This window comes from Loxodonta africana, chromosome 7 (assembly GCF_030014295.1).
Source record: "Loxodonta africana isolate mLoxAfr1 chromosome 7, mLoxAfr1.hap2, whole genome shotgun sequence".
In the NCBI taxonomy this organism is placed as follows: domain Eukaryota; kingdom Metazoa; phylum Chordata; class Mammalia; order Proboscidea; family Elephantidae; genus Loxodonta; species Loxodonta africana.
In genome coordinates this window covers 66,539,654-66,563,863 of record NC_087348.1, presented here as the reverse complement: position 1 = coordinate 66,563,863, position 24,210 = coordinate 66,539,654, and the positions used below count along the sequence as shown (strand labels likewise).

Sequence of the window (24,210 nt, the reverse complement as noted above, 5' to 3'; positions counted from 1 at the left end):
GCAACCCTACAGGACAGAGTAGAACTGCCCCATAGAGTTTCCAAGGAGCACCTGGTGGATTCGAACTGCTGAACTTTTAGTTAGCAGCTGTAGCTCTTAAGCACTATGCCACCAGGGTTTCCTATTTGATTATAAGATTTTTAATTATGGAAACTATTGTATGCACAGATAAAATGGGAAGAAGAGTAACAACCCAAAGGTGTGAAAGTGGTGCTAAGAAAATCCAAAAGAAACATATTAACACACAATATGAAGAGGTATACTCTTCACACAGCTCCTGAAAAATATTCATCAGTTTTCAGTATGTACATAATGAAGAAATTAAACACAAAACTTTACAACTGAGACACAGCTAATTATGAATAGTGCTTTGGAAAAAGGTCCACGGTGTTATAATTACAAGCCAAGCTATTTTTCATTCTTTCCCTGCCACTGCATATGTAGAATAAGCCTATTATAAAACACCATACGACTTAAAACACAAAAAGTATTCAGTACCCATGATCCTTCCTTAACATATCCATAAAACACACAAGCCTATACACAAAGTATGTTTTCACAAATGGGGGCATTCTCTGAACATACTGTTATCTTCAAAAGTTTGTCAGAAAAGCTGACAATTTCCTTTAATTATACCTAAGGATATTATGAAGATTAAACATTAAATATGACTTTATACTATTTTATAGTATACTATTTTAGGGGGTCCAGGGTTAGAATTCATTTTTTTTAACTCTGATCTATCCACTTTCACAATGCATTTTTATATTGGGAAAGGACTACAACTAAGAAATTAAAAAACAGACTTTCCTCCAACATAGATTTAAGTCTTCAGACTCAAGACTTTAAAATGTTTCTGAGATTCAGTTAATTAATATGCCACATTCCAAGTTGTTTAAAATTTGTAGAACTACTATATTCTTTAATTTTTTATTTTCTTTTTGTTTAGGATTTTGCTTTTTTATTAAACTCAACTAAACATCCTACAAAAAAAGTTCTTAAAATCATCAAAACTAATGTAATATGACTATAGTGTTATTTTTAAACTGTTCTACATAACATTCATCTTTTTTTCCCTCCTTTTCTCAGCTTTGGAGCCCTTCTTTCATTATCTTTTCATATTTCCTGCATGCCAAAGAAGTGGTAAGGAAAACAACAGATTAAGGTCACTGGAAACCAGGGCCATAACTTCTCTACCCTACGTGACCACCAACCACTTTTCAGAAACTGATTATGTCACAAAGCCATAAAAAAAAAAAAAAAACCATTGCCATCAAGTCAATTCCAACTCATAACAACCCTATAGGACAGAGAAGAACTGCCCCAGAGGGTCTCCAAGGAGCAGCTGGTAGCTTCAAACCGCCAACCTTTTGGTTAGCAAGCTCTTAACCATTGTGCCACCAGGGCTCCACAAAGCCATATAAGCTGCAAAATGTCTATACCACCACCCAATGCCGTCGAGTTATGTTCAATTTGGAAAAACGAGTTATCAAACACCAGAGAGCTTTCAAACCAAAAACAGAAAGAAGGCTTGTGGGCTCAGAGAAAAGGCATTCAAAAAGTTATTAGGAAATATGGGTTTCCAGATTACAGAACTAAAAAGAGCAGATTTAGCTTCCCTATTTTAACGTTATCAAGAGTAGAGAGAGATTGCTGCTGCTCCTGCTTCTGTTACTGCTGTTTCACTGTCATCATTGTATAATAAAAACCTATATTTCTTCCTAAAAGTCTGAATCACTCCAAGAATTAATTTATTTTCACATTATAACTCAATAAAAACTAAGTTATGAAATATCTCAACTTTACAATTGGAAAAGCTTAGTTACAAATGTGAGGCACTTACAGACCTACAACAAATAGAGAAACTCAGAAATAACACCCAGATCTAAAAACTGCCAGATATAGCTCTTTCCTTAAGAACATGCTTGCCCATTTAATTTTTTAAATGAGATTTTATACTTCAAGATATAAGATGTTATTAATTCGTAGTTCTGATCACCAGTTCATATATTAATAACCAAAACCAAATCAAACCTGTTGCCGTCAAGGTGATTCCAATTCATAACACCCCTACAGGGCAGAACAGAACTACCCCATAGGGTTTCAAGGCTGTAAATCTTTACAAAACCAGATTGCCATATCTTTCTCCCATGGAGCTGCTGGTGGGTTCAAACCACCAACCTTTCAGTTAGCAGCCGAGTGCTTCACCGCTATACCACAAGGGCCTCTTTCATATATTAATAAGCTACCAGTGCCAATTTTTATATTTAGTTGACATATTTGAAAAAAAATAATTTGAAAGATTCCTCTATACCCTTCAAATGTACTCACAATGTCTCTGATCACAAAACTAAGCTAAGAAAAAGAAGTGCAGTGGTTAAGCTGCTCTCCTATGGTCACATCACAGTCACTGACAGACACAGCCTTTCTAGGAGCCACAGAGACAAGTGTGAGACAATTCAGTGTCAAAGCTACAGAAAAGGGGTAGAGCCAACATGGCACTATAGATGGAAGCAGCACTCGGTCCCTCCACAGCAAAGATCCGAAAAATTAAGTAAAAAAGAGACAAACATCAATCCTGGAACCCTAAGCATCAAAAGAAGAGATAAAGAACTCAACCAAGCAACAAATGGAATAAAACCGACTGAGAACAGGTAGCAAGGAGAGATATGGAATGGAGGTCTCTTATCAGCTAATGCAGCACAGATTCACCATCTTGCACTCCTGTTGGAGATCAGTGGACAGAGAGTACAGGAAAACAGCTTCACAGAGCTCCCAGCAGGAGACAGAGCACTTAGTAACCCATGATACACGCTTTCCCACCCCCCACCCTTCTTCCCCGTTTGGTCTCTGCCGCTTCCCAGCACACTGCAGTTGCTAGGCCAGGGAGATGCCAGCTCCTTGCCACTTGGATTCACCCTGCCTACACTGGCTAGCTACTTCAGTGCCATTTCTTTGTTGCCCGTGTTGCTTTTTTTGGCTTCTTTGGGTTTCTTCCCTCTCTCACACCTCATCCCCTTCCTTTCTCTTGAACACCTGGCTCCGTATGCCATCTTCATTTCTTCTTGACAGGCTGCGAAGCACCACTTGGCTAGAGGAACTACTTTCCCAGTTTGCACCACCACACTGGGGGAATCCCTGGGGCCTTTCTTTGTTTGTTTGCTTGCTTTTTCTCTTTTCCTTTTTTTCTTCATTTCTCAGTTTCTCATCACTCTCTACTTACCATCTTTTCCTATCTCCTGAATACCTGGAGCTGTGTGCAATCTCCACTCCTTCTAGCCAGGCTGCGCTGCACAGCTTAGGAGCCACTTCCCCGGTCCGTGAATCTCATGCCGGTGGGATCCTTGGGTACATTTCTTGTTTTCTTTATTTATTTTTGTTTTCTATTATTTTTTCTTCTTGTTTTTTTTGTTTTGCTTCCTTTCTCAGTTTTTCATCTCTCTCTACTTTCCTTCTTTTCCTGTCTCCTGAATACCTGGTGCGCTGTGCCATCTCCAACCCTTCTAGGCAAGCCGTGTCTTTGAGGCCTGGGAGTAACTTCCCCAGTCACAGGTGGAATCCCTGGGGGCATTTTTTTTTTTTTGATTGATTGATTTTCTTTTCTCTTTTCCTTTTTGCCTTTCTTCATTTCTCAGATTCTCATCTCTCCACTCCAATGGCAGACTCCCTCAGCAATTTGGGGGGGTTTTCTTTTTTTTTTTTGTTCCTGTTCCTCTCTCCTCTTTCTCTTCTTTCGCATACCCACTTAGCTCCACACATCACAACCTCCTCTCTCCCTCTTGCCTATCTTCATTGTGCACTGAACATTGTACCCCCGAGAAGCACAAGCATGGCCTACCGGAACCTGCCCTGCACTGACCCCAGGCCTGCCCTGTCAGCCCCAGTATATGCTACAAACAACCCATCCCAGCCCCTCCCCTTCAGCTCAACCTGCCCTGCTGCACCATAGCTGAATGACTGGCCCTGCCCGTCAGACAAGGAGGTGAAAATTATCATGCCCACAGACGAGCATACAACAAAGAACGCACAGCCCACTGCTCAGACATAACCAAATAAAACAAAAAAGTAGGATGAAATAAACAAATCTACAATCATTAAACAAAGAAAGTAATTTCTGAATGTCCTGAAGACAGGAAACAATACCAAAACACATTAAAAAAAAAAAAAAGGACAGTATGGTTCCAGTAGGTGTCCAAAATAGAATACCAGATGACTTTCCAGTAGAAGACACCAGAACTGCCTGATTAAAAAAAAAAAAAAATCTGCCTGATAGGGAATTCAAAACTCTAATATTCAGAGCTATCCAAGAGTTGAAGCAAGAAGCAGACAAAAATGAGGAAAAATAGACAAATCCATGGAAAAGGCAGACAAAATCATGGAAAATACAGACAAAAATGCAACAATTCAGGAAAATAATACAGGAACAAAATGTCAAAATAAATTCACAACTAGAAATCATACACAACAACAAATAGAAATCCAAAAGATAAAAAAGATTTCAGAAATAGATAGTGTTATAGAAGGTCTGAGGAGCAGGTTTGAAACAGTAGAAGACAGGATCAACAAAATTGAAGACAAATACTTGAACACCAATTTGAGGAAAAAGCAGAAAAAAAGAATGAAGAAAAATTAAGAAACCCTGAGAATTATGTGGGATACAATCCAAACCAAAAATCTGGAAGTGATCAGAGTCCCAGAACAGGGGGAAATGGAAAACACAGAGAGGATCACTGAAAAACTGCTGACAGAAAACTTCCCTAATATCATGATAGATGAAAAGCTGACCATCCAAGAAGCTCAATGAACCCCATATAGGATAGACCCCAAAAGAAATCACCAAAGCATATAATCACACTCACTAAAACCAAAGACAAAGAAAGAATCCTGAGATCAGCTTAAGAAAAACAAAAAGTCACATACGGCAGGGCAACAATAAGACTAAACTCTGATTACTCGCGAGAAACCATGCAGGCAAGAAGGCAATGGGATGACACACATAAAACCTTGAAAAAAAGAAATTGCCAACAAAGAATAATATATCCTGCAAAACTCTTGTTCTAATATGATAGTGAAATTAGGATATCTCCAGATAAACAGAAATTAAGGGAAAATGTAAAAGTCAAATGAAGCTTACAAGAATTATTAAAAGAAGCCCTTCAGTTTGAGAAAAAGCAACATCAGACAACAGCCTGAATCTAGAACGCAAGATCAGACCAGCTAGATACCAACCTAGAAAATGAACTCTCAAAGACTATTCGAAACTAAAAGATTTACAACAGAGAAGCAGAGAGGTTAGTCTGTAAATGACAAAAACAGAACAACAAAAGAGGTGTAGGTATAGAATTTTCTAATGGAGAGGAAGGCAAGCGATACCAAGTAATAAAAGCCTGGTTCGAACCTAGGAAGATTTGAACCAAGGTAACCACAAAGAAAGTTAAGAAACCTACTTATCAAAATAAAGGAGAAAAACAAAGCCTCAGTGAAAACAAAATCTGTAAATTAAAAGAAAAGAAAAAAAAATCCACAAACAAAAGGAATTCAGCACCAGAGAGGAAATGAAACAAAGGAAATGTCAGCACCATAAAAAAAAATTAAAAAGTACTACAAAATGACAGCAATAAACTCACACCTATCAATAATTACACTGAATGTAAATGGCCTAAATGTACTCATAAAGAGAAAATGAGTGACAGAATGGATTAAAAAAACAGGATCCATCAATATACCATCTACAACAGACACACCTTAGATACAAGAACAAATTAATTAATAATCAAAGTATGAAAAAATATATTAAGCAAACAGCTATCAAAAAAGAGCAGGAGTGGCATTGCCAATCTCAGATAAAATAGACCTTAAAATAAAATCCACCGTTAAAAACAAAGGCATTATATAATGACTGAAGGGATGATTAATCATGAAGACATAGCTATAATAAATATCTACTCACCCAATGACAGGGCTCCAAAATACATAAAACAAACTCTAACAGCACTGACAAAAGAAATCAACAGTTCCATAATAATAACAGGAGGCTTCAACACACCATTCTCAGTGAAGGACAGAACATGTACAAAGAAACTCAACAAAGATACAGAAGATCTAAAGGCCACAATCAGCCAGCTTGACCTCATAGACATATATATAACACTCTACCCAACAGCTGCAAAGTACACATTCTTTTCCAATGCACAAGCAACGTACTCCAAAAGGGACCACATCTTAGGCCACAAAGCAACCCTCAACAAAATCCAATGCATTGAGATAATACAAAGTATCTTTTCTGATCACAATGTCATCAAAGTAGAAATTAACAATAGGAAGAGCAAGAAAAAAAAAAATCAATTACACGGAAATTGAATAAAACCACTGGATAATAGAATAAATTAAAGACAGAATCAAAAAATTCCAGCATCCAATGAGAATGAAAACACATCATACCAAAACCTTTGAGACACAGCAAACCAAGCACTCAGAGGTCAATTTATAGTAATAGATGCACACATCAAAAAAGAAGAAAGGGACAAAACCAAAACATTAGCTATACAACTCAAACAAGCAGAAAGAGAACAGTAAAAAAAAAAAAAAGCCCAAAGAAAGGATAATAAAAATCAGAGCAGAAATAAATGAAAAAGACATAGAAAGAATCAACAAAACCAAAACTTGGTTCTTTGAAAGGATCAAAATTCGACAAACCACTGGCCAAAGTGACAAAAGAAAAACAGGAGAGGATGCAAATAAACCAAATAAGGAATGAAGTGGGGGACATTACAACAGACCCAACTAAAATAAAAAAGGATCATAATAGAATATTATGAAAAACTATACTCCAGCAAATTTGAAAACCTAGACGAAATACAAAAATTTCTAAAACACACTACCCACCCAAACTAACAAAAAATGATGTTGAAAATCTGAAGAGACCTATAATGAGAGAAGATATTGAGAAGGTAATTTAAAAAAAAAAAAAACTCCCAACAAAAAAAAAGGCCCTGGCCCAGATGGCTGCACTGGAGAATTCTAGTGAACATTCAGAGAAGACTTACACCAGTACTACTCAAACTATTTCAGAACATAGAAAAGGAACCAAAATCAAAAACCCAAACCCAGTGCCGTCGAGTCGATTCCGACTCATAGCTATAGGAAAGGAACAGATACCCCCAAATTCACTCTATGAAGCCAGCATAACCCTGATACCAAAACCAGGCAAAGACACCACAAAAAAAGAAAATTACAGACCAGTGTCTTTCATGAATACAGATGCAAAAATTTTCAACAAAATTCTAGCCAATAGAACACAGCAGTATAACAACAACAACAAAAAAAAAAAACCACCACAACCAAGTAGGATTCCTACCAGACATGCAAGGTGGTTCAACATTAGAAAATCAATCAGTGTAATCCACCACATAAATAAAAGATTTTATTTATCTCAATTGATGCAGAAAAGGCATTCCACAAAGTCCAACACCCATTCCTGATAAGAACTCTCAATAAAATAGGTATAGAAGGGAAATTCCTCAACGTGATAAAGAGCATATATACAAAACCAACAGCTAACCTTATTCTTAATGGACAGAGTCTGAAAACATTTCGCTTGAAAACAGAAACAAGACAAGGATGCCTTTTATCACCACTTGTATTTAACATTGTGCTGGAAGTCCTAGCTAGAGCAATAAGGCAAAAAAGATATAAAAGGCATTCGAATTCGTAATGAAGAAGTAAAACTATCCCTATTTGCAGATGATATGATGCTATACATAGAAAACCCAAGACTCCATGAGAAAACTACTGAAATAGAAGGACTCCGCAGAGTGACAGGATACAACGTAAACATACAAAAATCACTTGGATTCCTATACACCAATAAAGAGTGAAAAAAAGGAAATCAGGAAAACAATGCCATTTATAATAGCCCTTAAAAAATAAAATACTTAGGAATATATCTAACCAGGGATGTAAACGACCTATACAAAGAAAACGACAAAACACTACTGCAAGAAAATAAAGAGATCTACATAAATGGGAAAACATACCGTGCTCATGGATAGGTAGACTTAACATTATAAAAATGACAGTTCTACCCAAAGCAATCAAAAATACAATGCAATCCCAATCCAAATACCGACATTCTTTAAAGAGATGGAAAAACTAATCATTAACTTTATATGGAAAGGAAAGAGGTCCCCGATAAGTAAAGCACTACTGAAGAAGAAAAAAGTAGGAGGACTTGCGACTTCTGACCTCAGAACCCATTATACAGCTACAGTAGTCAAAACAGCCTGGTACTGGTACAACGACAGATACACCAACCAATGAAACGGAATTGAGAACCCAGGTGTAAATCCATCCACCTACAGTCATCTGATCTTCAACAAGGGCCCAAAGTCCATCAAATGGGGAAAAGACAGTCTTTTTAACAAATGGTGCTGGCAAAACTGGATGTCCATCTGCAAAAAAATGAAACGGGACCCATACCTCACACCACATACAAAAACTAACTCAAAATGGATCAAAGACCTAAATATAAAGGAAAAAACTATTAAGATCATAGGAGAAAAAATAGGATCAATGCTAGAGGCCTTAATACACGGCATTAACAGAATACAAACCATAACTAACAACACACAAACTCCAGAAGATAAGCCAGATAACCAGGATTTTCTAAAATTTAAACACTTATGCCCATCAAAAGAATTCACCAAAAGAGTAAAAACAGAACCTACAGACTTGGGGGGAAAAATTGGCTATTACGAATCCAACAAAGGTCTAATCTCTAAAATCTATAGGAAAATCCAACACCTCTACAACAAAAAGACAAATAATCCAATTAAAAAATGGGCAAAGGAAATGAACAGACACATCACCAAAGAAGACATTCATGCAGCTAACAAACACGTGAAGAAATGCTTGTGGTCACTAGCCATTAGAGAAATGCAAATCAAAACCACAATGAGACACCATCTCACCCCGGCATTACTGGCACAAATCAAAAAAACAGGAAATAACAGATGTTGGAGAGGCTTGCAGGAAGATCAGAACTCTTATGCACTGCTGGTGGGAATGCAAAATGATACAACCATTTTGGAAAATGATATTGTGCTTCCTTAGAAAACTAGAAATAGAAAAACCATATGATCCAGCAATCCCACTCCTAGGAATATATCCTAGAGAAATAAGAGTCATCACACGAATAGATATATGCACGCCCATATTCATTGCAGCATTGTTCACAATAGCAAAAAGATGGAAACAATCTAGGTGCCCATCAACAGATGAATGGATAATCAAACCATGGTACATACACACAATGGAGTATTATGCAATGATCAAGAACAACAATGAATCTATGAAGCATCTTATAACATGGATGAATCCGGAGGACATTACACTGAGTGAAATAAGTCAATCATAAAAGGCGAAATACTGTATGAGACCACTACTATAAAAACTCACAAAAAGGTTTACACACAAAAAGAAACTATCTTTGATGGTTACAAGAGAGTGGAGGGGTGGGGATGGAAAAACACTAAATGGACAATAGACAAGTGGTAACTCTGGTGAAGGGTAAGATAGTGTACAGTACTGGGGAAGCCAGCACAACTTGTACAAGGCAAGGTCATAGAAGTTCCATAGACACATCCAAACTCCCTGAGGGACTGAATTACTGGGCTGAGGGCTATGGGGACTATGGTCTCGGGGAACATCTAGCTCAATTGGAATAACATAGTTTATAAAGAAAATGTTCTACATTCCACTTTGATGAGTAGCATCCAGGGTCTTAAAAGCCTGTGAGCGGCCACCTAAGATACTCTACTGGTCTCATCCCTTTGGGAGCAAGGGGGAATGAAGAAAACTAAAGACACAGGGGAAAGATTAGTCCAAAGAACTAATGGACCACATCTACCATGGCCTCCACCAGACTGAGTCCAGTACAACTAGACGGTGCCTGGCTACCACCACTTACTGCTCTGACAGGGATCACAGTAGAGGGTCCCGGACAGAGCTGGAGAAAAACGTAGAACAAAATTCCAACTCAGAAAGAAAGACCAGACTCACTGGCCTGACACAGACTGGAGAAACCCTGAGAGTATGGCCTCCAGACACCCTCTTAGCTCAGTAATGAAGTCACTCCTGAGGTTCACCCTTCAGCCAAAGATTAGACAGGCCCATGGATTAAAACAAGACTAAAGGGGTGTACCAGCCCTGGGGCAGGGACTGGAAGGCAGGAAGGGGGACAGGAAAGCTGGTAATAGGGAACCCAGGGTTGAGAACGGAGAGGGTTGACATGTCGAGGGGTTGTTAACCAATGTCATAAAACAATATATTTACTGTTTAATGAGAAGCTGGTTTGCTCTGTAAACCTTCATCTAAACTACAATAAAAAATAAATTAAAAAGCTATAGAATAATCAGCAATGCTATCAAATGTTCCCACATGTCCAATGCTCTTCAGGGCATTACCTCAAATAGCCTATTTCTAAACATCCTTTAAATCACAACTCAAAGGCCACCTCCTTCTAGAAACTTTCCCTGACATACCTCCATTATAGTAATTAGCTCCTATTTACACATCCTCACTAGGACCATGCATTTTTATCTTTGAAATCATATCATCAAGTGATATTCTAAGCTTTTCATTATCAAGATTATTTTATTAACTCTCCCTTATGAACCCTGGGGGCCCTGGTAGCTCAGTGGTTAAGAGCTCAGGCTGCTAACCAAAATGTCAGTGACTTGACTCCACCAGTCACTCCTTGGATACCCTATGGGGCAGTTCTACTCTGTCCTATAGGGTTGCTATGAGAAGAAATTGACTCAGTGACAACGGGTTTGGTTTTTTGTTTTTTTGCTTTTTGCTTTTTGTTTTTGGTACGAACCTCATATTTTGAAAGATTTTGCTATCAAACCAGCCGTACTTATAATAATTAAATTATTTTCTAATTTTTATTAATCAAAGACATACATAATCGATGTTTAGTGCTTCTAATAAGCATGGAGCCCTGGTGGCACAGTGGTTAAGAGCTATGGCTGCCAATCAAAAAGGTCGGCAGTTCAAATCTACCAGCCGCTCCTTGGAAACTCTATGGGGCAGTTCTACTCTATCTGTCCTATAAGGTCGCTATGAGTTGTAATTGACTCAACACCAACAGGGAACAGGGAATAAGCATGGTATTATCCATTTACATTGATGAATGGAAAATACAGTAATAACTTGGCTCTGAAAGTAACTATGAAGATAAAATAAATGAGCACTGACATTATCAAGAAGAGATTGCAAAATAAGAGAGCTGAAAAGACAACCCTGATTTATGACATACAAGCTTTGTTCGGAGTGAAAGATATCCGGAAACAAAACCCAACTGAAATTTTTTTTTAATAATTTTTATTGTGCTTTAAGTGAAAGTTTACAAATCAAGTCAGTCTCACACAAAAACCCATATACACCTTGCTACACACTCCCAACTACTCTCCCCCTAATAAGATAGCCCGCTCTCTCCCTCCACTCCCCCTTTTTGTGTCCATTTTGCCAGCTTCTAACCCCCTCCACCCTCTCATCTCCCCTCCAGGCAGGAGATGCCAACATAGTCTCAAGCATCCACCTGATCCAAGAAGCTCACTCCTCACCAGCATCCCTCTCCAACCCATTGTCCAGTCCAGTCCATGTCTGAAGAGTTGGCTTCGGGAATAGTTCCTGTCCTGGGCCAACAAAAGGTCTGGGGGCCATGACCACCGGGGTCCTTCCAGTCTCAGTCACACCATTAAGTCTGGTCTTATGAGAATTTGGGGTCTGTATCCCACTGCTCTCCTGCTGCCTCAGGGGTTCTCTGTTGTGTTCCCTGTCAGGGCAATCATCGGTTGTAGCTGGGCACCATCTAGTTCTTCTGGTCTCAGGATGATGTAGTCTCTGGTTCATGTGGCCCTTTCTGTCTCTTGGGCTGGCAATCACCTTGTGTCCTTGGTGTTCTTCATTCTCCTTTGATCCAGGTGGGTTGAGACCAATTGATGCATCTTAGATGGCTGCTTGCTAGCGTTTAAGACACCAGACGCCACTCTTAAAAGTGGGATGCAGAAGGTTTTGTTAATAGATTTTACTATGCCAATTGACTTAGATGTCTCCTGAAACCATGGTCCCCAGACCCCTGCCCCTGCTATGCTGGCCTTCGAAGCACCCAGTTTATTCGGGAAACTTCTTTGCTTTTGGTTTAGTCCAATTGTGCTGACCTCCCCTGTATTGTGTGCTGTCTTTCCCTTCGCCTAAAGTAGTTCTTATCTACTATCTAATTAGTGAATACCCCTCTCCCACCCTCCCTCCCTCCCAATTGAAATACTTACTCATATCAAGTGGGAATTTAGACAGTGCGGCTGGTAAGGTTGTCTGCCTGGCATACCTCTTACTGAATGAGGCAATGAATATAAAACACTTCAAAAACTGAGGAGTTCTATATAATATAAAAGAATTGAGGACCCTTCTAATGCCAAAGTTCTACTACTGATCATATAACTACTGTCAATTTACCCTAACACAGTTATCCAGTACTATTCTACACACTTTCATACATAGTATCTGTGAACTTAATCTTCTCAACAACCCTATGGGATAAATACTAGCACAATCCAAATTTTTAATTGAGGCTTAGAGACATTGAGGCTGCATAATTTTTTCAAGGTCACACAACTACTTTAGGAAATAAGACTTCAAGGGAAAGATTCAGGAAACAAATTTGAAAGCTTAATTTTGGTCTTCACACATAAAGGTCTATCATTCAGATGAAGAAGAACGTCTATTTCCGTTTTTTCTTAAAATGAAAACAAGAGAAAAAAGACTGAGATGCACATATTTGACATAAAGAACTTCCTGGTGTTAATTATCTAAACATATAACCAGAGAAGACCAGAGAATTTCCGTCAATGCAGGTTTCAAAATAGAGAGTGTCTTACTTCATTAGAATGAAAAAAGAGTGATCAATACTATAAGTAGAATGGCAGATGAAATGATCTTTCAAAATCTTTTCTCATCTTTAGAATTGGAGTTTCCTCAAATTCTAGAGGCTGGACATTCAAGCACTACATTTAGTTACTACTCTATCCCAAATCTTCCAGATTACAGATTAATTCTTTCTAGGAAAGAAAGGAAGGAAGTACGCTGTATAATTTGCCAAAGATTGCATAGCATGTATATTGTGAAGCTGGAATGGGAAACCAAATCTTATCATTCTAATTCTTACTACAATTCTAAAACTTACCATTCTAAGTACAGTGCCACTTCAACAGTAATAGATAACATGTATTAAATGTTTATGAAGCCCTAAACTTTCTGCTTTACATTTAATTATCTCATTTAATCCCCATAATAACTCTATGATATACATATTATCATTACTCCCACTTTACAGATGAAGAAACTGAGTCCTAGGGATTCATCATGGATGTACTGGGGTGGGAGGTGGGGTGGCTGACTTCTACCAAAGGCTCACTGCCCATGAAGACAACTGGAGATTATTTCTGAGAAAATAACAACATTCCTACCCTTTGATATTCTTTCCCAAGAAAGAACAATGGACTATTCTCTCCTAGTTGGGAGCATTCTTCCCCAGTTCTACCAGTGACCTGATTAGCTCCATGAAAACTGTGCCTAAGTTTCCCCACCTACCAAACAGTAAAATCTTCAGTATAAGATAAAATCCTTAAAAAGGAAGAACTCATGGCTTCAAAATGTCCTTCAGAGTGCCTAGAACTTTGTAAGAACTCAGTTGCATTTCTTAATGACCTGTTTGTAAAGTATTAAAGGAAACATTTGCAACCATGCTTCAGAATGCGTTACATTTGAAACCTATGGTCTTCATTTAAAAAAAAAAAAAAATACCCATTGCATTTTCTTTTCTCTATATACTGGGTTTGTGTAATCTTGGAAAGCAAAGCATCTTTAATTTTCTTTGTTTAAATTTTAAAAATTACTTTTCAATGAAGCAAAGAGATTAGGTTTAGTGAAGTCAAAATCACAACTACCACTAAAGTCCCTTCATGTATTTGAACGGATATGTTAAAGATAGACAATTCAATTTGTCTCTTTAAGATGATTAGAAACAACAAATTGTTGAAGGTAGCAGAAATAACGGATCATATAAAGGGTTGTCTTGTGAGACTTTTGAGAAGAGATCAACTGAGAATTAGAAATGAGAGGACATAAAATGTTTGCACAGATACTAATATGCACATCATATAATGTACTTTGAATTCACCTTATATTTACTGTGCTTATTTATATATGTCACCATTGAAAAGCATCAAATCAGTATACTTAAATAATTTGACCCAAAATAGTTTATAGCATACAAAACTCAAAGGATTTCATAATATCACATTAGCAGTACATGGTACTTCAATGCAGAGAAATCTTTAAAAGCTTTACAGAGCATGGCGTCTTAGTAAATAAAACACATCAGTGAATTCCTTGCCACACACACAATATAATGTTCATAGAAAGAGAACAAATACAAAAATAGAAAATTACAGAGCAGCAAATTCAAACTGGTTATCAAAAATATAACAATTTCTAAACTATATACAACACTGAACATTGTTAGGTTTTTTTGTTTGTTTGTTCTTTAGTTTACTATTATATTCCCCAGATAATTACAGATTAAGGTGCTAACCCAGTCCTTTATAAATAAAACCAAACACATCTCCCCATAAATGCAGAAAGATAACTCTTTAGATAAATATAATGATTTCTATAGTTTCAAATAATTGTTTTTCACTTGAATAAGAGAATACCACTACCCATTAAAAGGTAAAAAAAAAAGGGGGGGGGAGTATTTCAGAATTCTCTTTAAAAATTTTTTTTTAATTTTCCAACATTACATACTGTGAGGATTACTAAACGTATTTGCATTATAAGTAGAAATAACCAATTGATTTTTAATGTGATTTATTACCTTTTAATAGATTACAGCATCTACAATTAACCTCAGAAAATAATTCACATCTTTCCAAAAGCTGAAAGTTTTTTTGAGTGAATAGTAAAATATGAGTGATATATGAGGGGTCTTAGAGAAGAAAGAAGAGATTCTGAATATAAACAAGCCATCATTCTGGTAAAAGGAAATACAAACAACCAGAATAAAAATAGTTGATGCACAAAAGCCATAATGAGGGGGTAGCTCAAAAAATAACTTCTACTTTGAATGGTTTGGATGAAATACAAATTATCCACAGAAAAGTGTGGACTGGCATAAATGTTTGTACAAAATTATAAGTATATTTCAAGAAGTATGCAAGAGGCAACCGCCTGCATGATGCACAAGGTCCCGGCAATGCTCTGCTTAAGTGCTAGTGCACAGAGTCCAAACCACTGCATTTTAATTACCATGCAGCCTCAGATATATTGCCTTTGATATGGAAATGTTCTTGTTCTCTCATCTTCACATATGGTCTCATGCACAGAAATCTTTATCTGATTCATAAAAAATAAACTAGAATCCAATCTCAACACCTGACCTCAGTGCTTAGAAGTTTTTTACTAAGCATGGTGTCACTATAAAAAGAATGGCTAATATTGGTGTAAAGTTGGATATTTTGAACAATGATATGAAGAATTTGCCGTTAAGAACTGAATCAATACTGTTTCTCTGAGGTTTTAGGGTTTCATGTTCCCTTTTCTGAGACTACCACAGACTTAAGGAAGAATAGACCGGCAGCCTTAGTAGACTTAAATGATATTCCATCTTACAACCTCCACCCACACTCGTCAACTGATATTTTTATCCAAACTATGACAATGGATACTTAAAATTTGAAACAATTTATCAAAAACCATACTGCAAGTTTTAAACTGTTTCTACTTAGGCTAAATGCCTAAACAAAATAATTAGCTGAAAGGCAAAGCTTACTATACTGAGATTTTACCCTCTTCCACAGAAAAAGGAAAATAAAAACACTCTTCCTATAAATGAATAATGACTATATAATTAGAGCGTAATGAAAGTTTCTAATATAACTCTCACCAAAAGAATTTGTTTTCAGGTGATATCTGAAGAACCTCAAGCAAGAAGTATATTCTACACATTTAAAATGTGCTTACATGTAATAAAAGTTACTTTTCATAGACTATACTGGAGCACCAGCCTTTTTTTTTTTTTAACTTGAATTGATTATTTTAGATTCAAGATATAATCCATAGAAAATGTGGAGTCAGGATGATGATATAAAATATTTTAGTATCTTATTCTCCTTGTTAAAAATAATAATAGAGTCATATTTCTTAAACAAGATACAATCTAAACCCAAAAATAGTCCATTTCTTTCTCTAAAAGGCAAAGGATATTTGTTCACTTAAAATTTCATTTTTCTGCAAGTTCCTATAATAAAATTTGTTCTCATTAAATCCTCATATACCTATATAACTTAACAATTCTGAAACCTAGATTAATTTTCAAAAAAAAAGGTAATGTGACCCATCTAACCTCAGGACGGCAGATAATACATCCCATCTGCAAATCATCTTGCTGTGAGTTATCTGTGTTTTATCATTTCCAGTACCTGTCTGTGCCTGATATGGTACTCTCAGACACATTAGCTTGATGGAAGGTTTCACTTGACTTCAAAAACATCAACTGATATATGTGCATCCCGAAACTATACTTAAACAAATAGCACTCTGGTAAACCAAAATTTTAGCTGTACTATGCTACACTTCTATAAAATGCTATTTGCAAATAGTGGGGGAAATATATGCAGACAGAGTACAGATATACAGATATACATGTATATTCTCTCACTAACAAGAGTCCTGTCAAACTTGGAGAGATATATGTAAACTAACAAAACTGTAAAGTACAGAAAATATTGAAAGTAAAGGTTAAAGCTAATGTGTATTAACCCTTGTTCAAAAGAAAATTCATTTATTCCAGTACCTATTGTACTCACTGAAAGAGAATTATTTAAAACTTCACTGATTTCGTCAATATAAAATGGGTATGTATAGCAATTTCATCAATGACCAATAATCCAATAATTCCAAAAGAGGTTAAACAGAAATAGACATAAAATTTCAATAATTCTACCAAAATTTATTATTTACATATTTAAAGTAATATATTTTAAAGCCTTATAAAAACGAAGATTTGCAATTACGTTATCATATTTTAAATAAACACTTTTCCCTTACTTAAAAAACGTTATTTTCTGTTACTAATGAAAAACAATGTAATATTTCTATTGAACCTTATTTCTCCTTTGTATTCAATTACTGAATTCATTATAGAATCAACTTAAGGTATAGGTACTTGATACTGCTTTATTAATAATATTTTACATTTATCTTTCTTTATTGTATAACGTTGAATACAGTGATTATACAATATACTACTATAGGAGTTTGTATCATGCTCCAAAATAATAAAGTCATAATTTTCTTTTGCATTTTAAAAAAACACCTAAATAGCAATGAACAGGATTTAAAAAAGAAACAAAAAACCATCTAGGTTTGCCACTACACCTAAAGGAATACGGTGGGAGAACAGAGGAGAAAGGTTATAACGAAGTGTTAGTAGTACATGAGAAAAGTAGGAGAGGATGTCAGACTGCCCAAGGAATTAATGACCTAGCACTTGATGTCTGGATCCTGGCCTTTGGTCATAAACCACATCTAATAATTGTGGGGCACACTTGCTTGATTTCAGAGTTTAAAAGGTTTTTTGGTTTCCCTTCCCCCCCCCCCTCCTTTTTTCTAGAATAGGGACAATCTCTCTTGATATATGTGGTTTTCAAAAATGTAGCAGAAAAAAAACCTACATGTCATTTGGCCCACTGCCCTTGGGTTCATATATATGTGTTCAGGAAGATATTCTTAAAACTGCATAGATGCTACATTTATGGGCTGGTAGAGTTGGAAAAAAATCAGTCATAACTTTTCCCCAACCACAGGAAAATAAAATATTTCTTTGATTCAATAAAAAAAACAAATGCAACTAAATAAAGTGTGTCCCAACTTCCCATCAGAAAGGTACACTCTTGTTGGATAGAAAAGCTAACCCTGTCCCAGTAAACCTGTGGAAGATTTAGGATGTTTGCTTGTTTGTTTTAAAATAGAGAGAATCTTCTAGTAGGTATCAGGCATGTCTGAGTAGCCTAGAAACTAGGGAAAGAGGACTAATGCTGAGTGTTGAATTCCACGGTGACTGCACAGGGCGACAGAGGCAAGGTCATGGTCTAGATTATAGAAATCTGGTCTCCACCAGAGAGTGTGGGCTACAACCGACCCAACGCAGAGATCTGGGAAGCTGGATAGGAAGCTCAAGCACTAATCTGGGCACAGAGAGTGAAGACAAGTCTGCTCCCTTGAGGACCAGGCACTGCTCCTACGAACCCCAGGCTGACCAAGAGTCAGACAGATAAAGACAGAGCAGATATTTCCAGACACTGTGACAGTGATTACCAAGAGCCCCAATCAGCTAGGCCTGGACAGGGAAACTAGAAGGTGCAATCAAGGCACAGATACTAACTTGCAGAGAGATCTTTGTGGGTGGGGGCAGGCAGAGTACAGAGACAGGTGAACAGTCCAAACTAGAAACCAAAGCTCCTATTACAGCCAGGAAATGCAATGCCAAGCTTGGCCTGGTCCTACTGAGTTAGTGCAGACAGGGAGGCCCTAGCAACCCTCCCTCAAGCATGGTGTGGAGAATAGGTATATTGCCAGGTTTACTCTGCATCTCTTTCCCTCATTTCACTCATCGGGTCTCTACTCTGTCCCTGGTGTTCGATTTACCCCTCTGCCCAGTATCTCCCCTCAACCAAATGAGAAAGAGGAGAAAACAAGAAGAGAAAGAAAAAAGAGAACAATACAAGACAAGGCTACACTTGTCACAGTTTTCCCTGATGCCAGGGCCTCTTGAGGCTGTCCTAGCCAGTTCAGCCTTCCCTTGGGAATCCTGTAGCCCAGAACAGAGCTGAGGGGACCTGGTCCACCAAGCCCGTGCCTGCAGGCCTCAGGGGCAAGGTGCTGAGTGCGCAGGCTAATTATACATGTGGCATTTGGGCAGCCGACTGTCCAGTGACACCTTACCTTATGAGGAAACGTCAACCCCAGCAACTGTTCAAAACAAAATGCCATCGCGGGATCAGCTTCGCCGGCTCTTGGCCGGTTCGGGATTGCTTTTCCCACAGCCCCTGGCACTTAGTGCAAGAATGGGGCCTGGGAAGGCCTGCCGTGGGTGGACCGGCTGGCCTGGCTGGGGGGGATCGGCTGGGTGGTCCTTGCCAGGTGTCTGTCCTGTCCCCCCTCGCCGTGCACTAGCTTGAGGACCTAGCCACTTGACCTTTTTATTCCCCAAACCCACCTCTTACAAATAGACTGGGCGGAGCCGTGTCTGTTCTCCTCGGGACCCAAGGAAAATACTGGGCATGTGACTATAAAGGGCAGGAGAGACGGGACCCTTGGGGGGGCGAGGGGCATGAGGAACCCGCATCCCGACTCCATTGGGTTGCTTGCTGACTGGGTCTCCGGGCCAGAGCCAAAACCCGGGCCGCAGGAGTACGAGCCGGGGGCAAGCGCCCGGCCATGGACGTCATCCCAGCGCCCCATTGACAGTGCAGCTAAGGGCCCGGAGCCCAGCCCAGTTTGCCCCAGGGAGGCTTCGGGCCGTCTCGAGACCGAAACTTCAAGCGCGGCCCTCATAGGAGGTCACAGAGAGAAAGACAGAGAAAACCAACCCCGAGGGCAGCCCATCTCTCTAACAGTCCAGCCCTGCCAGCCCAGTAGAAGTCTTGGTTTTAGTCCCCAAAGAGGGTCGGCATTCAATATTTGACAATTTATACAAAACAAACGTTTCCAAACTTCACCAGAAGGCTTAAATAAAACTCAGAAACACGCCGGCAACAACCACCTTTTATCTGCTCCGAACACGCCAATTTTCTTTTTATCTTAAGGCTCCGCGAAGCGCCCAGGAAACAGCCCCTGCACGGAGCTAATCTGCTCTCCACAGCCCGGGGCCGCTCCTCCCGGCGCCGCAGCACAACCCCAGCAGCCTTTGCACAAGCCCCTTCCATGCTCCTCCCGGCCCTTTAAGGGAGAAAGAAGCAAGCAGCTCCCCCGGGAGCGGCCAGGCGCGGGCTGGTCCCCGGGGCGGGCAGCAGCACCGCCCCCAGGCCTGGGCCGAGCTCTGGAGCGGCGGACCTCGGCCGGAGCTGCGGAGAGGGCAGCGGGCGGCGGAGACAGGGCAGGGCGCCGAGAAGGACGGAGGGCGCGGGCCAGGCTCCGGGACGCGGGTTGGGAGAGTGTGGGGCGGGGAAGAATCATACCGGCCACTATGCGCCCGGCCGGCAGACTCAGAAGCCGACCCGGGGCCAGGCGGGACTGGGTGGCCCCTCACCTACGCCCCCGGTGGGCCTGGCTCTACTGCCCTCGTATCCGAGGGAAAGAGAATCAAAGATTAGCACTGGGGTATCGGATTGTCTTGGAGTTCAATTTGTTTATTCCTGAAAAGATCATAAAAAGTAATGTCCAAAAATGGGAGGGGGTGGAGGAAGGAGGAAGGAAGAGAAGCGGTGAGAACTACAGGCAACTCGAGCAAGGTCCCAGGAAAGTTGCGGTGGAGCGGCGGTGGGGTGAAGGTGGGAGGAGGGAGCGCAGAGGTTTCTAGCGACCCGGGTTTTCTTTATGAACTCCTCGGGGTAAATTTCACCCCGGCGTAGAGAGCGGTGGAGATCCTCGACTCCTGCCCGCCCTCTGCAGCGTCAACCCCACAAATAGCCAAAGTTTCCAAACCAAAATGGGGGTGTGGTGGGGGTAACGTAAAGAAACCCAGTAGCCCAGCGGGTCCTCCCGACCTCCCTCACCCGGAGCCTGGCTGACACTGAAGCGCTCCGGAAAACTGCGGCGGGCGTCGCAGTCAGTCACACGGCGAATCAATCCAACACTTTTCAAGAAAACAAAATATTCGCTACGAAACTTACTTTGCATTTGGTCTCTATTCTTTAGGGGGATGCGGTTTAGGTCGACTCGTAAAGGAAGCCCGTTTTGTCCAGGTTGGATATTGTCTACTTATGGATCAGCCCTTGGGTGAGGGTTTATTTTAATTTATGGCTTATGCATTCTTTTAAGGTCGATTTACATGACCTCCGGCTACAACTAAGACAGCCGAGGAGGGCACTCCAGTCGTCAGTCGGCCAAACCCACAATTAAAACAGCCCTCCCCTTATTCTCGGTGTCACTAGGACTCTCTCCGGGGTAGGCTAGCTGCCTGTTTTTCTCTTTCTTTCTCTCTCCTTTCATTTCTCTGGGTTCCCCCCCGCCTTTCTTTCTTCCTTTTAATAATATCGCGAAGATGAGGTATCAGTCTGAAAGTTTCAGCATAACTTTCTCTAAACCCAAGCCTGCCGCAATAAAGAGATACAGCGCTCACAAAGCCCTCAGGATGCTGCCCTCTTGTGAGTAAAATGGGCATTACCATCCAGCGGTCCCATCTGAACCCTCACTGAGCACATACCGCTTACGCTTACATACAGAGGGAACTACACACGCAGGCACACAAGCTTCCTCCATCATCACACACTTGCGCGAACTTCAATGAAATACCTACCTCAAACTTCATGGAGACTTAAAAATTCACTCTCTAAGCCACCTGGCTTGTTTTTCATATCGTTCTCAGCTCTATAGATTATAGTATCTATACGGGGAGGCGGAGGAGACGGAATAAGGCGGGCGGAGAGAACCGACAGATTTCCGAACGAATACTTAGGATGGCGATAACAGCTTTCTGTTGTCAAAGGTTGCGTTGTCTGTCTCTCTCTCCTGCCCTTTTGTCTTTTTGTCCTACGCACAGTTATCTACAGCTATCACATGTGTTTTCGCGAAGTGGATGGGGGGGTGGCAAGAAAACCAGAAGCCCGCCACACAGATGTGTCACCGCCTCCGGAACAAGGCACAACTCTCCGAGAGGGGGACGCATCCTCGAGTCAGCGCGTCCACCAGCGAGCGCGGCCGCTCGGGCCCCTTTCTCTGCTCCTACTCCCCCCTCTGCGCCGGCCCCGCCAAGCGCCCTCCTCCTCCCCCTCCCCGCCCCCCAGCCAAGTACGGAAACCCGCCCGGGCTGGGCAGCGGCCGCTCCCGGGAACCTGCGCCCTCGCGGGGCTCGGCTCGCTCGGCTCTTGTCCCTCCGCCTGTCCGCCACCAGTTCTACTCCAGTCGCTTGTTCCCAGCTCTGGGACAGTAACCCTGGAGCTGCCCGGAAGGGCAGGAGCGGAAGGCGCTGGGGGCCGGCGACCCGGCCCGGGCTCCTGCCCTCTGCCCCCTCTGGCTCCCCAACAGGTAGCTCACAAACGGGCCGCGCGCTCTCGCTCTCGCTCTGCTTCCCTCGCTCTCTAGATCGCTCGCTCCGTCCCGGTTACCTGGGCGGGCTCCAGGATGGTACCGCACGGGAGGGCTCCTTGTGCGCTGCGCCGCGGGAGTAAATGGCATTAAAGAAAAAGGGAAGATACAAATAAAAAAAAAATTAAAAGGAAAGGGAGTCGATGCTAGGTCAATTAGCACAGCTCAGGGAGCAAGGGAGCAGAGCCCCCAGCGCCGCGGCCGGCGCAGCCCGTTAACTCAAGTCTGCGGGGGTGTCCCGCCCCGGCGGGGGGAGCGCTGACGGGCAGAAGTTTGCCGCGGGGGTGCCAGGAGGTGCACGCGGAGCGGGGTGACTAGGGGCTTCCCCCCTGAAACAAGTGAAGGCGATGGTTAGTGCTGTCAATCTTGGCAATCAGTGTGAGCGGCCATGTCGTAAGTATTCAAAGCATTTCCCGTCGTGCAACATCAGAAAGTGAGTGGCCAGGGCATTGATCTAAGAGAGGGAGAGGAGGCAGGGCTCCCCTCCCAGACAACACAAGCAAGATGAGACAAGAGGCGAGGGAGGCAGAGAGCCAGGCAGGGAAGCTGGGAGGGAGGAGGGAGGAAGGGGGGAAGAAGAAGGAGGGGAGAGCGGGAGGCAAAGGCGAGAGAGAGCCGGAGAGAGAGAGGAGGGCAGAGAGATCGGCGAGACCGGAGTTGGAATTGAAGAAAGCGCCTGAGAAGAGAAAGTGAAGCGACTATTAGCCGAGAATTGGAAGGGGACAAATAAGAGGGAGAGTCAGAGTCAGAGCGGAATGAGGACAAGTGTTGGGTGGGGGAGAGACCGGTTGAGGAGAAAAGGACCAAAGGAGCGCTATTAGGGTTGGGGTAGGCGTGTGGGAAGGCTAAGAAGCAACGCTACTGGGAGGAAGAGTCAAAAGAAAGGCAAACTGAAGTGGGGAAAAGGTAGGCAACTGGGGAGAAAGAAAGGAGGAAACTCGAAAAAATGAGGAAGTAAGGTTGGAGGGAAAAAAATGTAGGGATGGTAGCTTGTGCTTTTAAAAAGTTAGGTGACAGAAGAAGGAATGACTGGATGTAAGAAGTACTCCAATATAGAACTGGGCCAAAAAAAGTGAATCATGAGAGAAACAGAGAAGGGGAAGGAAAGTGACTGAAACAGACCAAAAAGAAGGAAAGAGGAGTGATCGTTAGGATGAATAACAAGAATGATGAAGGAAAATGAAAAAAAGGAATGGTCACAGAGGGGAAAGAAAAAGACACAGGAAGCAGAAAAAAATGAAAATGTACCAGTTAGTAGGATCTCAGTAAATGGAGGAAGAGAAACACTTTAAAACATGGAGAAGGAGAAACTGAAAGAAAAAAGAAAAGGCAATTGACATAGGAGGTTCCTAACATATGTAGGTGGCAGTGTTCTGGGGGCCACATGGATTATGGAGCTTATAGGTTAAAATTACTATCATAGTAAGACATGTACAAACTACCAAAGAAAAATCACTATACCCTTACAATAAAGAAAGTAGTTTCACATATAGTACATGAAAAAATCCGTGTCATGTAGAATTGGGAGGATGGTATGTATGTGTTACCTCCACTTTGTAGAGAGATTTGGAGAAACAATTTCAAGAGGGGTGCCTTGGAAGTTGTAGAATATAAAAAGAGAGTTTCAGTCACCCAGAACAGCACATAAAAATACATAAGTCAAATGTAGAAAATTATGTTAATAAAAGACCCAGAGAAAAAAGCCCTACATAAAGTTTCCCTGTGAAGCATGTGTAGGATAGATGAAAGATTTGAAGGGTACAGAATGGACTAAAGGAACTGGGATGTTCAATGCAAAACAGCCGGGGTACTGGAAGAGGGGATAATCTTGGTGTCAGGTAG

At 40.9% G+C, this 24,210-nt stretch overlaps 1 protein-coding gene across 2 annotated transcripts in view; it reads right to left on the bottom strand.

The window, feature by feature from the left end:
• Window positions 1-22,684, bottom strand: part of SOX6 (SRY-box transcription factor 6) — a 647,578-nt gene extending 624,894 nt beyond the window's left edge. Inside the window, exon 1 of one of the 2 annotated variants that reach the window (XM_064288384.1) lies at window positions 22,389-22,684. The gene's annotated coding sequence lies outside the window, so the exon portion shown is untranslated. Of the gene's footprint in view, window positions 1-21,580; window positions 21,983-22,388 lie in introns of those variants that run through there. The other variant, XM_064288383.1, reaches the window with a different exon arrangement.
• Between the last annotated feature and the right edge of the window lie 1,526 nt (window positions 22,685-24,210).